Source organism: Sparus aurata, chromosome 20 (genome assembly GCF_900880675.1).
Source record: "Sparus aurata chromosome 20, fSpaAur1.1, whole genome shotgun sequence".
NCBI lineage: Eukaryota > Metazoa > Chordata > Actinopteri > Spariformes > Sparidae > Sparus > Sparus aurata.
Genome location: NC_044206.1, coordinates 23,056,225 through 23,075,568, shown reverse-complemented (window position 1 = coordinate 23,075,568; position 19,344 = coordinate 23,056,225). Strand labels below are relative to the sequence as shown.

Here is a 19,344-nt window from a genome sequence, read left to right as displayed (position 1 = left end):
GAGCAGCATATGTGTGTGTGTGTGTGAGAAAAAGGGGTGAAGGATCAAAGAAGAAACGCGTGGTGTTGAATTACACTGCGGTGATAGTGCAGCATCGAGACGACGACGCTGAAGCAGAGATACACTCGTAAAACAGGAGAGATTTAAAAACCAGTCGGTGGTCTCCTGAAAGATGCTGCAGCTCCGAGCTATCAGGAAAAGTAGTGAGAGTTAGATACAAACAATAATATAACTCTCACATTTGTATGTTAAATGAACCTTTTTTAGTTTTAGCCAGAAGCAGTTAGCTTAGCTTAGCATAAAGACTTTGTTTTGACAAGGTTTGACAGGTTTTATTTACTTTATTTCATTTAATAAATTGATGTACGATCACCGGAACAAAGCGCCAGGTTGATGTAAACGTAACATTAAGAAAAATATAATTTATTTTGCTATTGACTAGCAATAGCATGTTTCCAGCTGGCTAGTGTGTTAGCAATTAGTTCACCATCTAAGCTAAGGGTTACAGTAATTAACCTTATAGCTTGGAGCAGTAAATATGTGGCTTAGCTTAGCAGAAAAACTGGTTGAAGTTGTGCTTTTCTTGGGGGGTTGTGTTAGCGAGCTAATGAGCTAACTGTCAGCCGTTCTGACTGACTGGCACTAACATGCAGCTGGCTAGTGTAACAGCACTTAGCTCAGCAGCTAGGCTATACAGTACTCTGTCTTCCATCCCTGTATGGTAAATATGTAGTTTGAGCAGGCTGTTGTTAGCTTAGCGTAGCATAAAGACTAAAGAGAAGTCCAAAAAGCCAGCCACTTTAATTTGCACAAAAACCTCAGTGTGCAAACGAGTTGTGGTTTACAGAGCTAGCAAATGAGCTAACTGTCATTTAGCTTGTGCCCAGTGTGTTAGCAGTTAGTCTGCCAGCTACACTGTAGGCCAGTTTACCATCTAGTCCCATACAGTCAGTTTGAGTCAGCAACCATTAGCTTAGCTTAGCATAAAGACTGGGCTCAGGGGGAAACAGCTAGCTACAACAGCTAATTTGTAAAAACAAACAAAGAAACAAGCAAATGGAGAGAAAATGTTGAACCCGTCTTTTAAAACAAAAACTACGATGCTGATGTGTTTGTAAGAAAATCCTGAAGAAAGTGGCGACAATAAAAACACAACGGTAACTACAATTAAATCAAATATAAAAGGCGAAGTAAACGGAGGCCAAATGACTTTTCCAGAATCTGTTTTCTTTCTCCTTCATGTGTGTGGCCTGTGACCCATTTACCATCCCGCCTCCATCATTTGATTGATATTTGATCACCTGGCAGTGACGGGCGTGCTGGTGAGCTCTCGGTGTACCCTACACTCTTTCCCGTATTGCTGTCAGCTGTCTTGAGAATAAACGATTGCTCTCTCACTCGATGCCTCCACTGCTGCGATTTCTCCGAAACAGCAGGGCTGCGATTAAAAGTAAATAACTCGACAAACAATTAGCGTGTTTCATAGCTTTCCAAACACCAGGCATACACTTGTTGACACACACACACACACACACACACACAGACTTCTTATAAAGGCACTGGCATGGCATGTGTCTGCGTGAGCCAACTGGGCTCAGGTTGTTGCTGCAATTCGGTTTGTTAGGAAACAGACTAAACACTCGGCAGACAAACAGCCGAAGGTCCCACTGAGTCTGTAAAGACCTGCTCAGAAAAATCACAGCTTTACCCAAAAAATGCTAACAACACGACGAGGTTCTGGGTACTTACATAGCTGCAGCATGAGAGAACAAACCGCTGCTAATTAGCGAGTAATGTTGATGACCTGACGGAGAAACGAGACGAGAGGCTGAAAATAGTTGATGTTCAATACGGCGTGTTTATTTCAACCTATAAAGTTTTTACTGGATTGTGAAACAGCAAAAATAGTTTTTGATGAAATAATTCAATGGTGAGTCAGAAGTCAGAAAAAGGCACATTTCATAATAATTATATAAGATTATAATTTCTTTTTTGGTTACGTAGTGACACACACAAGTTACGGAAGTAAAGGCCCGACTCCAGATCAGGTGTGTCAGGCAGTGCAGGAGCATAAATTGCCTCTTTAAAAGATCAAGAAGGCCACAGATTGTCATAAATAAAGTAAAACTCCATCTAGTTTTGTGTTGAACCGCTCAGTTAAATACTGAATAGTCTCTCCCAGCACACGACACCAACATGGCCGCCAACTCTGCAATGTTTAAGTGGTTTTGTGATGTTCAACAAGGCGACATCACTTATGCGAGCGATTAAAATGCGACAAACCGCAACTTTCTTCACTTGGGAATATTATCCTTTAAATTGACGAACATCAGATGTGTGATTCATGACACATTTGTCTCTTTCCCGAAATAAAGTCCAATGGAGCGAACCAGAACGGGCGTGACTTCTTCGTGCTGGTGTCCTTGTCATTGTTCTTTCTTTCCTCTGTGTTGTGTGACTCCATGTCATTATGAATGCAGTTTACCCCTCATTGATCTCTCGGGTGTAAATACAGGTTGATCAGTCACAAGTCTGGATATGTTCTGTAAGGAACAGCTCACAGGTTTTTCTCCGAACATGCTCTGCATTTGAAATATGTCTTGTTCGGCTCTGCTGGGAGGATATTTTTGCTCTCGAGCCAGCTGCAATCCAAATATTTTCTGAGAGATTTCATTGCCCAGAGGCATATCTCTGCTAAATCACCAAACCCCCGGCGGACTAAATTAGCACAATTTAACAAATCTTCGCTGTAATTACACATATTTGCATTACGTACTGGCCCTCGAACGGTAACGGAACCATAGATCTAGCTGAAATACTACATGCAAAAGATTGTCGCGGCCAAAAACCAGCTGACATACGCGGCGAACATTTGACTTCACGTTACAAGTTCAACGAGCGAGGGGGAAAGCAACATGCTGCAGGATTCCACTGATGTTTGCGCCATTAAAAACATGCGTCCTCTGGTGAATAACAACAGAACGCCGTCCAAATGGGCTGTCGTGCCGAAACCTTAGCTCACCGAGGGGAGAAAGAAAAACTTTTTTTTTGCAAGTTAATGTCTTCCTTTTGGAACAACTATCGCACAACGTATCTGTGTCTTGAGAAATACAGTGCCATCTGACTCCCGTTGTATCTACAGTACCAGTGGAAGGAAGAAGAAGAAGAAGAAGAAGAAAAAAAAAGGCGAGAGCAGGATGAACTCGGGATGGGTCAGATGAGTTTATGTGTTTTTTAACGGTGGTCATCAGAAGGCGCTGTGATATCCATTACGGGATGACGGTTCTGTGGACAAATAGAGCGGGGTGTCTCCGAGGTGCTGATTGAGTCGGCAGATGGAGTTTAAATTATGATGAAAAGGCATCAGCAAGGTTGACCCCCCTCCATCTACGCTTAATCTGCAGCCAAGGAGAGATTTTATTTTCCTTGCAAGATCGGGGGAAAAAAAACGGCCGGGGAATCATTCTGCTAAACCCCTCGGCTGGCAGGCTGCGTCTCGGAGTGGTTCAGCATCTGTTGCTTTATTTTCCAATGGAAAGCTCTCGTGTTTTTTGTTTTTTTTTTCTTCCTCCTCTTCTTCTTCGCCTAAATGATTTCTTGCACCATGTGAAATTGATTAATGCGTCGTAATAGCGGGACTTTAGCTTTAATTTTTCTGAAAACGTCCCACATCTTGAGACCAGTTTTTTTTTGTGCTTTTTTTTTATGAAACGCTTTGGCAACTAACAGAAAACAATCCTGAGGTGCTATCAGTGTAATGGAGTTTGTTTAAATAATAGCTGGTCTTGGTACGAGACGGTCTGTTCCTGGTGGTAAAGTTTAGTCTGGTATCACGGCAATTAAATAAAGGAGTCGTAAAAAAAAGGAGAAATGATTAAACCCCGCTAATAAAATAAGAAGAGACAAATTTAGTCAGGGCATTAATATAAGACAGATGGTCCACTGAGCCTTATTTAATCTCACTACCAAAGTACACACAATCCTCTAAATGTGTTAAGTTAATAACAGTTTTTTGGTAACACTTTGTATTAAAGGACACGTGTCAGGCTAAACAATATCTAGTTGCTTTTTAGCATCATTATTCTGCGTGATCGTGTTCTGTAACTACAAGTTTTCCCTCGATTAACCGTCTAATTACTGCTTTCTGATGGTGAAGAAGTCTTTGTTAGTGTTTTTTTGGATTTTTGGATGATTTGAATGCGTTGAATCCGTCAGTGAGAGACATCCCTCAGATAAGCTAATGACACGATCAGTGCACAAGAAGAAGAACGGTAAACGAAAGGGAAAGCCACCTGAGATCTACTCTAGAGTAAAAGTAGTCTCAAAGATTCCTGCTTTATCTGTTTTAATTGACGAATGCAGACTACCACCACCTGCTGGTGTGGAGAGGTACTTCCTTTCATGCAGGTGCAGAACGTCGGAGCTGTTAACCTTCACCTGTTGTCGATTTGTTCTAGAGCAGCTTTTTGGATGAGAAACAACGGTTGCTGCTTGTTCTTTGTCGATGGTTTGGTGTGTTTGGGCCTTTAATCAGAGGTTAAAATCATTTTTCTTCCATGATCTGATCAATTTTCTGATTTTGGACTATTTTGCTATCATATCACGACTTCTTCTCTTAGACTGGTGGAAAGTAAACGTCCAAAAAGACATTGAGTTGCTTATTTTAGTTACGATTTCTGTTCTGCAAAGTGGTGTATATTTTATTAGATTATGCCTCATTCGCATATACAAGATATTTATTTACACTCAATTACCGGTTGAGCCTCCATTTGATAGAACGTCATAAATATGGTCGTTATTATCCTGTATGACAGAGCACAAAACTACAAATGTAATGTCAGTGGTAGCGTCCAAATAAGTCTAAACTGACACACTCTCAAACAAGGTTTTGCTCAAAACTAATTCAATAGTAGTTTGATGCTAATTAACCAACACAGGTCTTACTAATTAATGAGTAATGCATTTAGAATTAGGCATGTATTAGTATGTTAAAGTGAAACTCTCGCCAAAAAGCAACCGAGGCTTTATTTGTGATTGTATATGAGTCAAACCTTCGTGTAAAAGCATAATTACGACGAAAGAGGCACTTTTAAGATTTACCGTAGTTCATTTCGTATTTCAGGGTTAGGGTTACTGGTACACTAGCATCAAAGTGGCTATTTTCAAAACAGTAAGAAGTCTCGACACAACATGAAACTTTGCTCGTAGTATCACCAGGGTCTCTACACATGAACACGAGCATTGAGAACATTGTTTGTGTACACAGAGTTTGCTAAAAAGAAAGTTTTTGGACAACTCACGTTAGCAGTAGGATACTGCTAACGTGAGTTGTCCAAAAACCTTCTTTTTGCTAGCGTCAAAGTGCCCGTAGCACTCCATTGAAAATTAGCGTCCCTGAAAACGAAACCACGGTAAATCTCAAAAGTGCCTCTTTCATCTAATTATGCTTTTACACGAAGGTTTGAATCATATTCAATCACAAATAAAGCCTCGGTTGCTTTTTGGCGAGAGTTTTACTTTAATGACTCACAAAGAGCCAATATGCTTCCAATACATATGTTAATAAGCAACTAGCCAACAGTTAATATGTGTGTCCTGACAACTTTTACATTTCTTTTCAAATTAAAAGCTGCCTTGCTAACTAAAAGACCAAAAAAAAAACAACAACTTCTCCCCGGCTGTGGTAACAGCACCGGTCAGTGGTCACAACTGGAGGATGACAAAACTCTTTTCACATCCACAACTTGACTCAGGAGAAAAAAAAAAACCCAAAAGAGCAGAAACCATTTCCGATCCTGCACAGTCAGTTGCAGTGAAGCCTGACCTCTTTCCCTGTGACTCCATCATGCACCTGTGCAGGCGAGGACCTCGGGGACGCCTCCTGCTCCAACCATGCACGGGGCCCGGGGCCTCCCTGTCGCGCCTGATGTATGTCGGAGTGTCCCGGGGTCCCCTCCCCGTCGGTGCGGGTCTCCCTCCAGAGGCCCGATTAAAACGGCCTCGCTCTCTCAGCTGTGTTTGCCGCTTGTCAAACAGTCTGGTTTACGGGCTTCATTAGCGGAGGAGGTGGGTTACATATGGGGAGTGTGTTTTACTGCCACTGGCTGTCTGTAAAGTCCAGAGATCACGGCTTGTCTGACACTCAGTAAATCAGCCGAGCTCTCGCACATTTCGCTACAGTCGTGGAAACACAAGTGCAAGACCAGTTGAGAAAGAGAAAGAGAAGAAGACAGAGAACGAACTCAAGACGTGAAAAAAATTGCTTAAAAGTTCTGCCAATACAAAACACAATAGTGAAAGATTTCATGACATGTAATCAATGCCTGACTGTGTTTATAGAAACCAGAGTTCAATAATTAATTCAATGTGATTTCTCTGTAGCTCTGAGTCTTGAGGGTGTCCTGGTGAATGTCTCAGGTTATGCTCTGTGTTGCAGGACATTTGCATGTGTGAAGCCAGAAGTTTGAAGCTTTTTTTTTTTGTATATTTGCAAATGTTGTGTAATCGTACAAGAACAAGTATTTGCAAACTTGTGCAGAGGCAGTTTCACAGGAGAGTTAAGTATCAATAGATGGGTAAAAGTAAGAAAAATAAGCTTCTGCATGCTGGGAACACTTTTAAATAGTTAAAATTGTAGACATGATCTTTAATGAGCTTTTTTTATCACAATTTATCCTTTTGATTCTAATATAGTTTCACTCAAATGTATTGAGCTGAATATCTAACATGTTTAAAGACATATACAAGAACTGTCCTTGGCATAAAAATGTGCTTTTTCTTTCTTTCTCCTACAAAAACAGTTCAATTACCTTCTTAAAAACTCTTAAAATTACATCCTAAATGTATGAATATGCAAATATGGTCAGTTCTGGAGCCTGCAGTGTATCAAGCACTTTGACACTCAAAACTCAAGCAACACTAAAACTTAAACTTTGCATCCTGTGAGAAACATTAGTGGATGACAGAAAGACGTGGGACACTCGGTATCCACTGGTGTCTGTGGACGACATGTTAAATCAAGTGATAATGGTTTCACAGCACGTTTGGAGCATTGAGACAACACTGATGACACTCGCTGACATGTAAGACAAAGGAGAAGGAGAGGAGGTGCTGATATTTTTAAGTTATGGCTGCTCTAGATTTACTCCTACACTGTAATGAAACATTTGATCTAATAGTTTAAACACTGGATACAACAGAGATCAGCCCATCATATGTTTTAGCAGAACAATACAGTACATTTGTATGTGTAGTAATAAAATAAGATAGAAAATACAGATTTTTCATTTATTTTTTACCTGTCTGGTTTATTGGTCGCTGTTAGAAACAGTGGTGGAATGTAACTAAGTACATTTACTCAAGTACAAGTTTGACATATTTGTACTTTACCAGAGTATCTACATTTTCTGCTATGTTATACTTTCAATCCACTGCATTTGGAAGTAAAATTGCACTTTTTACTCTTCTACATTTATTTGATAACATTAGTAACCAGCTACTTTGCAGATTACATGCCAAAGTAGTTATTTTATAAGTCAATTTCTAGTAATTAGATTACAACCAGGTTCTTATAATCAGATAACCAGTCCACCACTGGTATACAGTATATACATACATGTAATTATGAGTGTAATTTACTATTACTTGTGTTTTTTATACTACTACCGCCAAAAAGTTACTTTTGTAATGAAAGTACATTTACTATCAGATATTTTTACTCGAGTACTATTTGCATGGGTGACTTTCACTTTTACCAAAGTAATATTTTAACAGGATATCTACACTTTTACACTTTTACTTTTACACTTTTTAAGTATGAGTTTAGCGTAGTTTAGACAAAGCAGGTCAGTCACCTGTTGTCATGGTAGGAGGTGAAGAAACAAAGATGGCGGACAGGCTCGCAGAGTAACGGCAGAAAGAAGCTAATCTGAGCAGCTGGGAGTGAGGAACATTAGCTGTAACATTAAAGACACTGTCTGCACTTTTCCAACCTAATTTCGGTTAATTTGGCCGGACATATGCGCTAATATGTGTGAGGTCCGTTTATCTGTAGTTATTAGCGGAAATAAAGATGCTAACCGCGCAGCTAATATGCTAATTACGTAGCTAAAAGGGCAGTAACGGTCGGCGTTAGCTAGTTAGCTTGTGTGGCTACTAGCTAAACCATGGACATGTCCGAGCCAGGACGGGAAGCTTCAAGGTCAGACAAAACCTGCATGGACCGGGAAACCTGGGAGAAACACAGAATTGGACTGCTCAGATATTATCGGTGAACATTTGGGTTTCTCTGATGAAGATTTCAGCCTCTGCTGCCAGATGGACTAAAAGATAACTGTAAGTTTGTTTCTTTACTTTCTGTGAAAGGGCACCTTATTTTTAATTCAATGTGTGTTGGTGACTGCATTGGCACACTCTCTAAGTAACCAAAAGCTATACATGTGGACAAAATTAAGACAACATGTTAAAATATGACTTTGTTGAAACTGAAAGTCGCCCATAAAAATAGTACTTTAGATATAATCTTAAAAGTATCTGATGTTAAATGTACTTGGGTTCAAAAATACTATTATTTACATGTTACATACAAACGACTACCGGTATTGCTGATCAAATCAATTGATTTATTAACATGTACAGTTAAGTGCAAAGTAACTAGTGGTACAATGTAACTGGTAACTAAAATGAATAATTACAAACAAATAATTGTAGTGGAGTTAAAAGTACAGTATTTGCCTTGAAATTTGGAGTGCATATAAACAGAAAAAATAAATATTCAAGTAAAACAGAGGTACCTTCAAATTTAGTAGAGTACTTGAGTAAATGTACTTAGTTACGGGCCACCACTGTCAGTGAGAAATTACTACATTTATTTGACAGCTGCAGTTATGAGTTACTTTACTCATTAAGATTTTGTGCACAAAACATAGGAAGAGCTCATGAAATGTGATGTATTTTTACACATTAAACTGCAGTTTTCTGTCTATTTCTGTTCAGCCAGGCTGTGACTATAATGACGGGTACCTTGAGTTACAACCACGTCATTCCAGTCTTACATCAGTTTGTGGTGTCTTGGACAAAGAACAGAGTGTCAGGTTGCTACTCATTAAAATTCAATGACTGAGTGCTTATCATGTAAAGTCCCACGGCCACAAATCTTATATTTTGAATTATTTCACTGTATTGGCCAGAAATCTCTGTTCTTACCACGTATTTCGCCTGAATCAGTAAGACATAAGAGCATCTAATGCCAGTGAGTGAATACATATGGGAGCAAATTTGTTCCATCTCATGGAGATTTAGTTTGAGGTAACCTTATATTTTCTGAGCATTTCTTGCGGGGAGTTGAGACGGTGACTAAGGAGTCGTAAGAAGCCCTCATCTATTCTACTTAATGCAGACTGACTATTAGCTGCGCCTGCCATATTTATTCTCACCCAATCAGGCCACTCTCACTTATTGATGTGCTGGAAAATGGTGATGCACACTTTCAGGCCTCTGCCAGACATGGCAGACGTGCTGCTCTGTGGTGGTGAAAGCAGTTATGTTTCCCAAGACGTATTTCAATTTAATGATGCAGGGAAAACGAGGGCTTTCCCTAGGGCTTACTTTTTGACTATTCCTATTTTTCAAGCAATTTCACCTGTCCACAGCTGGTCTCAGATCGCAAAATGATGTTGTGTTGAAGCGTGACATTGATGTCTTTTAGGGTTTCAGGACTTTGTTGTGGAAAACTGGGAAACAAATGACTTCAGTCTCCACTGAGGCATTGAAATACCTGTATGTGGGCGTGCTGTCACTGTGGGCTTTTTAGCACTTGGCAGCGAGCAGACAAGCTAGCAAATCTGGCAACTTTTGTGCTTCTTTGGCAGTTTTCATCATCTACTTTCCTGGTGGTCTTCAGCTTACAAAGTCAATGCATTCAGACGCGTAAGTGCTCATAGAAAGAGCTGGCAGGGAGGCAAACCTGGCAAAGTGGCTGTGAGTGTGTGTGGCACACTGCATGCAGGTACACGAGTGTTTGAATGGTGGCGGTGGAGAAGGTGTCGAGTGTGGGAGCCGACAGCTCTGTCGTGAATATAAACCCTAAACGCTCACGGAGGACGAGGCGATGGCCGCCAAACGTACATCTGAGGTGACGCTTCATATAAAAGAGGCAACGAGCGTTTAATCTCCGTCTCTCTCCTTGAAAAAAGAGCAGCTCCCTCTTTCGCCGGGTTCCCAAAAAAAACACTGCATTCTCCAACAGCGCAGATGGGGGTTGAATAATTCATGGCAACACAGGCAAAGTGTCCTCATGCTGCAGTTCTATAAAAATAATCCCATAACATCATCACACTCACCCCATAGCTCGCGGCGCTCATACAAGGCAGCTGGGAGAGGTTGACTGGCCTTTAAGCCTCATGACTCAGACTTCATTCAGTGGGCCTCCTCTGCTCTTTGTGGGGAAAAGTTTGCATGGAAGAGAGAGGCATTTTATTAAAAAGGAGCCCAGATCTTGGGTTATTTTGACAATCCAAAGATGTAGATGTGCTGCTGCAGCATGACCACATTTATGAGAATGCTTGGCTTTAAACAAAAATGAACAAAAATAAGTGTCTACAGCTGTGCGAGTTGCTCCACGAGGCTGTGGATCTACTGAGACACATCGATGTTATGAGCCCGGTTCTCAGTAATAATGAGCATTCAAGTATTCGATTTGTAACTTGTTTTTTAAATGATAAATATAAAAGTAACTCATACATTTTAATGAAGAGACACAGTGATGTTGCTGTTATCTTTGAAAGTCTGCACAGATCCGTGAAGCAAAAATTATAGATTTAAAATGTTTCAGTCAGAAATAACTCGATCTAACATAATCGTGCTCTACCTACAAGCCAAGAGACACTACAGCCACGACAGCCAAAGCCACCGCAGCCACCGAGGCGACAACAACCCCCAATCTGCTGAGGCTGATGGGAGTGTCATTAGTTTTGCAGATATTTGCTCATAAGTAATAGACAAACTGATGTGCTGAGCTGATGATGATGCTTCATGAGAAGTCAGAGGATCACTGAAAACATCAGATCTCATCCTGCTGTGTACATGAATCAGGGGATCAGCAGTTACATTAAGATTTACTGTCTGGGAACTGCAAACATTTGTTCAAAATTTCATGACGATCATCCATCCAATAGTTGTTGAGATATATCAGTCTCAACCAAGGTAGTAAACCGACGGATGACATTCCTCGAACCATGCCAGCACCGAAACTGTGTGAGTACAAGCAGAGAAGCAAGATAAATGCTACATGTCGGCAGAGAGGAGATGTACAGCGTGTTTCCTGAAGTGAATGTGTCTGAGCTCAGCTTCCAAGGGGGCAGCTTACTTATTTTGGCTGTTTTTTGTTTCGCCTTGGCAGGAGCAGCATTAACAGTTGTCCACCCCTTCCTTTAGTGCGCTTCCAAAGTCAAGTTGAACAATTTCATTAAAACAGCACTTTGCCGTCCTGGGAGACGGATCGGGAGACAGTTGATGTGGCCGAGAAAAAAAAGCAGGAACTGATGATAAAAGGATGAAAAAGCCGCCAGGAGGAGGAAAGAATAAAAAGAGGTGAAGACTGGCTCGGTCCGATATTTCACCCGCCTTGACAGAACAGTTGTGTTTAATGCAGTGAGTACAGTGAAGCTGGCTTTGACTTTTTTGCTCACACCTCCTTTTTGAGAGGTGAGAGGACGACAAACTGACATGTCATGGCCGGTTGCCAAACGTCTCCCCCCTCTGGAGTGATGTGATCTCCCCCACAGAGGATATTAACAGTGACCCCTCATGTTCATAATGTGACCCATGGACAACCTCTCTGTTCTCCCTGCACGGTTCGTTCCAACTCTGTTCGCTGTTGTCAATTTATTCAAGGTTTCCCAACGTAGTTACGATAACATGAACCCCAACAAGACATTTACATTGTGATAATGTTACAGGCAAATTGCCTAGGAGCAATTCTATTTAAATGCATGTGTAGTCAAGAGCATGAAATCATAGGGTACAGTCAGTCAGTGTTTAAGCCTGTTTATTAGTGTTTCTACGCACCGTAGAATTATTGGTGTAATGCTCGTGATTAAACTGAAACATAACCTATGATAGAAACCTTTAACTTGATTTAAACTGCGATCTGCATTTGTCATCAGCAAAACAGTCCAAACAGATCACACCACCATAAGAAATAGCTATCATTCGCCAAACAAATGATTATTTCTCCAGGCGTGCATTCCTGAGAGCACTACTTGTAATTAAACTCTGCATCTATTGATAAAAATACTTCAAAAGTGTCTCTGCTGCCAGTGTTTTCACAAACAGGCAGCATGGTGGTGTGAAAAAGTGGCTTTACGAGCACATAAAAGCGGATACTGTTACAGCACACTGGCTTGTGGTCAAAATCTCTTAAATTGCTAAAACAACAGTTGGGTTCTGTGGGTTTTTTTTAAGTCACTCCTTTCTTTTGTTGAACTCGGGTCAGAACAAAACTGTGGCACACTATGGTTGAACTTCAGCCTCTAAAAGGAGTGCAGCTCCAAGCAAGGCAATTTATACTAAATGGTTGCGGTTGAACATGATATTTTCTATTTCATTAGTGCAGTTTAGTAATGTAAACCTGCAGAGAGGTCCTTATGGACAACTTAACAACCACCGTGACCATGATATTTAGTCATACTTCAAGTGGAATCTGTAGATTGTTAATAGAGACCATATTTATCTTCAGAATTGTAATTATTGTTGGGAAAGATAGGGACGCACTGGGGAATGATGTTGTATATCTGCACAAGTACAGTGATTGAACTAATGCTCTTTATTTCAGTAACAGACCGAAGCTCATCCACATTTCACGTGCATATAAACACACACTCGTTCCGTGGCCACATCCGTGCGTTCTTGCCCCATGGGCCAGGGTGAGTCTCTTTCTCTTTGTTCTAGCGCAGCGCCTGATTGGAAACATCAAGCATAATTTCCTAATTGGGCTGTCCTAACCACTTTCATCTGTGGGATGCGAGGCGAGCAGGTACAGCCGTAATTTAATAACCATGAACAAGCGGTCCGCCCCAACAGACACATGTAGCGGAGGATGTTCATCCTGTGAGTCAGGCTTTTCCATGGAAGAATTGAGTTATCATCACCAGCGTCATCGCTGCCTCTCCCTGCAGCGCTCCATGGCCTAGAGCAGATCCAGTTCAGCCCCCAGTCTGTGCGGTACCTGCCGCAGGCACCTGTGTTATTAGCATGCGATGCTGTTGTTGTTGTGCTGCTTCACCTGGTTGCACATTTGGGATTTTGTCGGTGTCCTGCAGGAACTCAGAGCTGCATTTTTCTTAAACCAGTCACCAGAGTAAATGTTAGCAGTTAATGTTCCTGCAAACCACGGATATGTTGAAACTTTTCTTTATATTGCAATTTTATAGGTTGAATTTTCCCTTTTATGTTATGGCAATGGGTTGCTTATGGTCCGGTTGGGTTTAGGTAGAAGAGACACTTGGTTAGTTAGGACAAGAGAATGTTTTTGGCTTAAAATACCTGGTGCTGTTGCCACAAACAGGGCTGGAGAAGTCCCAACATCTAATATTATGTGGTTTTTGTGATCACAAACACAGCTGCAAATTGTCCCAAAGTCTCTCGAGAAATTTCCCATTGTGGCACGCTTACAAATGTTGAAAAGCAGTTTTGATCCTCGGGATCACTGGCTCGTAAGGCTGCAGCATACTGGAAAAGAATGGACATTCTTGTTTTCTATGAGGAAGAAATTCGATAGACGAAATACAGAAATTGTTCCCCAGTAATTGCCTTGTTTTGAGCAAAAAAGCCTCATGATTTAAAAATGTATCTGTGTAGTCTCTAAGTGGGTTATTGTGAGGGTTGTTTCCTTCTCCAACGCCGCCTCACTACTGTGTGTTAGCATTTTCGTAAGCAGATTTTTTAGGGAAACAGATGAGAAACTTGCATTCGAAAAGTTCCTGGATGAGTTGATCTGAAAGTCATTATTACAACACTCGACAAATATTTTTATTTCAATATTAAACAGATTAGGAATGTCATAACTACAAAATGTCGAAAAACTATCCAGAAAGTTATAAAAGCCTGTTAGATTAATGTCAGCGACAGGCCAGAGATTTCTACCAGCCTCTGTGGACGTCTCATATAAATGTTGCTTTGGCGTAAGTATTTCTTGATGAACTCCAAACTTTCAGTTCACAATCTCCTCTGGGACAAACAAAAATGCTCATGCAAATAAATCAGGCTACATCGAACGCTTTGATAAATGAATGTAAACAAATGCAAGTCAGATGTGGGGAAATGCAGCGCGGCCGTCCGCAGAGGGCCCTAACATCATCACTGCAGTAAAAAGCCGATGTCGGATTCTAAATAGCAACTTTAGAATTGTCAGTATATACTCACAACCTGATTGAGTCATCTCTCTTTGGGGCCGTAGCTTCATATGGCACACATGTTATGCACTTACAGAGGGCCTCATACATCGATCAAATCTGAGATCAGAGTGTGATTGTGCCTGTGTGTGCGTCTGTGTTTGTGCGTGTGTCAAGGTGTCTCTGTGTACCGAGCCGTGCAGCGTACATGTGCGAAACATACGCAACCGTATGAGAAAAGAAATAAACCGTCCCGTGGGCATTAGAGGAATGCAGATGGTAAAGAATGGAGAGGAGGGGAGGGGAGGTGTATGTGCAGCTTTTTACCCCCCTCGTGGTGGTTAATAGATGTAGATAGCGGGAATGGGTGGAGACATAACGGCTTATCACAGGGCTCCATCTCTGGGCTCTGCCGCGCTGACGTCCCTTGGGACAGTCTTACGACCTGAGGTCGAGGCCGAACCAATAAACCTTCACTATCTCTACCTCCCTCATACCCCTGTCGCACCATCCCTTCATCCCTCCATCACCCAGTCTCCCACTCATCATCCCCCCTGGCTCTCTAAATAAGGGCATGTTGAGTCTATAAGTAGTTGGGAGCATTTAGGAGACCTTCTACTTACAAATCAGTAGGGAGTGAAGGGAAAAGAAAGTTTTCATCTGATAAAAGCAGATTGTAGCAGAAATTCCTCAATTGGTTGTTTTTAAATTTGGGGTCTGGGGAGATGGTCACTGATTTGGCTGTCAATCAGATGATTGTTTTCAAAATACATACACATGCATACAAACATGTGGTACAGACCCATATAAATAAAACTTTACTTTTCATTCTCTCCTGCTTGTTATCAGTTTTTGGCAGGATTCTTTCACATGTGCCTCTGCTCTTGTTGACTGGTGGTACAGCTGCGGATACATCTGTGTTACCAGACGGCAGCAGAGCAACTGGTTCATAAAATAATATTTTATGTTGGCGTTGCAACCAGGATATATCTTTCTGTGGTCATGAAGACATTATATCACAAGGGAAAGTGGATAACTTCAGTTATGGCTTTTCATCAACATCCTAAAGAGGAACAACAGCGTCCATCTATCTTCTAGCGTTCTGGACGGTAGCACAGGATGTGAGCGTGTGGGAGATCTGCGGTGTGGCAGTAATACGTTTGTAGTTTTGACGGCTGATTGATGGATGGAGAGAAAGATGGCAGAGTGAGTGAGGAGGATAAACGTAGTGACCAGATTCCTCAGCTGCCACCCGGTGCTAGCATAGCAACATGGATGTGACCCACTGAGAATCAAGCATGTTTAAAATGTATACATGCACAAATGCGTAGATGAACAACATCATTTACTCACAGCAGATTACAGTATGAAGGACATTCGGTGTAAATATTTGGAGTGGCTGTCACGTCGGTCACTGGCTGTTTGAGTGTACCTGCAGGGTTTATGGGCGCTGGGAATTGTTCCACTCTGACAGATGGAGCTTTTAGTTCCGTTTTTAATGTGCTCCGGGTTAATAAATTCAAGCTGCGTTATGGAGCTTTACCGTCCGTCCCTTGTGCATGCCAGTATACACTCTGTCCTCATCCATGCATCAACTAAATGCAGCGCTTTATGTCTAAATCACCATGATGCCTAGTCCCCTGCGCCATTGTAGGGGCTTTAGGTTGATTCTGTGTTGTTCTGAGGCTTAATGGCAGAAAATGTAGTAAATGCAGGTCCAAATGAAAACCAGGACCTATTGTCAGTGTGCATTACATGTCAGCCTCCTGCTTCACCTCTCTCATTGGTCGCAGAGAGCCAGTAAACTGCCCAGAGACCAAGGGCCCTTCCTAGAAATGCTGTTGAACCATCACAATCCTCCCAAAGTGTTTGCATTCAAAGTATTACTGGTCAGCCCCCATCAATTACATTCTTGGCAGTTGCCGGCAGCGGAGCCACATTTATTTAAGGGTGGTGCCCGGTTGAGATGCTAACATGGGCTTTGAGGAGGGCTTTTAAAGATTTCAAGGTACAAGGGGGTGTTTTTGCTTTGAACTAGCCCTTTTATCATTTCAGCTTAACGTCCATTGGAATGCTGCAGACATCAATTGTGATAGATACTCTACCCAGAAAGGCTGCGCTCTCTTTTTTTTTTTTGACATCTTAAAATGATTACCAGGGTTAAAGAGGCTCTTTAACATTAAAAGAAGGACTGGGCGTGTAGAAGGCCTCCCAGGAAACTGGCACATGGCTTCACGCTGTGGGAGTCTGGCACATCAGTTGTTGCTGCTCATGCTCTGCATTAATTCTTGTAATCAGGGCAGCTGAGAGCCAGCTTTTACAGCTGATGTCATGCCACACAACAGTACACATAAACACAGTGTCACTTCACACTCACTGATGTCGAATAAATAGCTAACAACGCCTCTGGTCTATGCGGAAAAAAAAAAAAAACTCAGACAGAGTGAAGTAGACAACAGCAGTGAACAGTCTCTGCTGACCGTGAACAATAACCCTGTCGCCTCTTAAAAGTCTGAATGCCATCTGATCCTCCTCTTTTCTGTTTCTCTTCATTCTCCAAGACAACACCTAGGACACGATGCCTGATTTGTGTCTCTCTCATCCACTCACAGAATTAGAAATGTCCCCGCAGCCCGCTCCATGCGCCTGTTGTGCTGCACTTTGTATACCTTCACTTCCTACACACCTGAATCACATTTTCCTGTGTTTGTTCTCCTTGACCCGCCCCGGTGATGAATAAACAGTTTACCGTCCCTGCCCTGAGTTAGGCGTCCTTGCCTGGATGACTTCCTCTGCTTCTTCATCCGTGTGTGTGTGTGTGTGTGTGTGTGTGTGTGTTTGCTTTCGCCTGTGTGTGAACAGATGTTCGTATATATGTGTGCACATGTTCTGTCACGGTTGAGTAGCTCTTGAAATGCACCTTACTTTATAAAATCTGTTTGCACAAAAGAGTAAAGACTTCTGCAACCATTTGAAAAGTGTAGTTGCAGTATGTCTGTAAAGACTTATTTTAAGTGTAGTGTTACTTCCCACAACCTGAACTTTTAAGAACCTTTAATGCTGAGATGCTGAGATTAAAAAGTGTGTGGTGCACAGTCTGCATCATTTATTCTGTGCAGTTTGTTGTAGGTGGTTGTGCGACAGATAGCAAGTGGTGCTGATATTGTTTGTTTTATTTAGGCTGAATCAGGGCTCTGACATAAAAAAAAAAACATGTTACATATTCATTTATTTATTTATATCACATGGATTTAATTCAGAAACCCACAGTTTTGTTTGTGGCATCTGTGAACTTTGTGTTAACATTTGTAAACACTGTGTGTGTGGTGAAGGCCACCTGTCTTGCGTGCTCCAATGCGACGAGGTTATGTTCTGTAAGCTTAAACTATTTCACACTCCTGACATCCTCACCTCGAGAAAGAGAAGGAGTTTGTTTTTGTCTCTTTCACAGTACATGTTTTTTAAGAAAAACTTGAAACATCACCACCGCTTCTGGATGGCATTGTAACTGCCTGAGAGCCACAACAGGCACACTGCTTTCAAATGTGACTGGCGCAGACATTTTTCTTAATATCGGTCTACCTTCATCCTGTGACTACCCCAAAATGTATTCTTTATTGACTCTGATCAATTTTTCTGTCCCGAAGACAGCAGGAATGCTATGTGGAGCAATTGCAGTCATGCTTATTATGCATACAGTGCGCTCAATCACACATTTTGGGCTGTGATAAGACGTCTGTATGGCATCTCTTGTAGAAAGTATGAATTTGGCTTTAGTCCACTGATTCCAGGTCTTTGTGAATGACCTCCTTCTGCGAGCAGTCAGAAAGTCCTGACTGTGTTCATGCCTATGTGTGCATGTAGATGCAGGAGGTGCTAGTGGTCTGTACAGAGTGTAATGAGCAGAGAGGATTTAGAGATCCCTGTGCTTTTGAGAGGCAGCTAGCCATGAACATCAGCCAAAACAAACCCATATGCAGGTCACACACTGGAAGTTCTTTTGTCATGGATCTGTGATCACTTCTTCATCAAGCCTGTGTTTACGTTGGTGCAACTCCAGCCTCTAATTGAGTTAATGGTACAATAGTTTTCACCTTAACCTTTCAATCTTTCAGTCGATCCCTGGTGATGATTCGCCTCATTGGAAAAGCTGGATGTGAGCTCTACTAAATCTTTATCCCCTTTCCATCTTATAAAAAAAAATACCCCACACCTGCAGTTTCACCTATGGACCGCTCAAGTGATTTACCATGAGATGGCGAGATGAGGGGCCAAGAAAAAGCTTTTTAATTTGTATGTAAATTATCACAAATCATGGTTGGTTTTGGCTCTTGGTTGGAAGTAGATTTAATGGATGATCATGACATAATTTTCACACACTCACACTGCTGAAATCGGCTCTGTGACAAAATGTCCCTGAAATGAACTGATTGGATTCCAAAAAAAGAGTTGTTTTCATATTACACCACAGAGGAGTCGTTATTCTCCACATCACAGATGTCTTGTCCAAAGAAGAGAAAGTATCTCATCTTTTTATTTTATACTGACAGATCCCTCTGTTGACTCACTTAAGAGGTCATCCAAAGCTTCGTGTCCATAAATCTTAAATGACGGCTGCGTCTCTCAGAAGCTCAGCAGTGTCAAGACATTGAGCCTCTGTTAAAGCAAGATTAAAGGAAAAACCCAGCCCCTCTCTCATTGTGTTTATTAACCAAACGAACCGCACGGCTTAAGTCAGCCATGCTTTGCTCTCGGATACGCGGCCAAATTAAGGAGCTCAGATTATTAATGATTCAACAACAGTGCCACCCCAGCAGATAATGGTCTTGCCTACGCTTTTAAAGACTTGTAAATATTTTGTTTGCCGATGCAAAGATGGAATCACCTTTCCGGCTTCTTATCGACACTTTCTGTGGGAACTTAGAGGGATGAATTTGGTTCTCCCCTCCGTCCC

At 41.6% G+C, this 19,344-nt stretch overlaps 1 protein-coding gene across 9 annotated transcripts in view; it reads left to right on the top strand.

Annotated features, from left to right (window-relative positions):
• Positions 1-7,869: 7,869 nt before the first annotated feature.
• meox1 (mesenchyme homeobox 1) overlaps positions 7,870-19,344 on the top strand; it is a 76,650-nt gene continuing 65,175 nt past the window's right edge. For all 9 annotated transcript variants that reach the window (XM_030401350.1, XM_030401346.1, XM_030401345.1 and 6 more), the window contains exon 1: positions 7,870-8,334. The gene's annotated coding sequence lies outside the window, so the exon portion shown is untranslated. The remainder of the gene's footprint in view (positions 8,335-19,344) is intronic.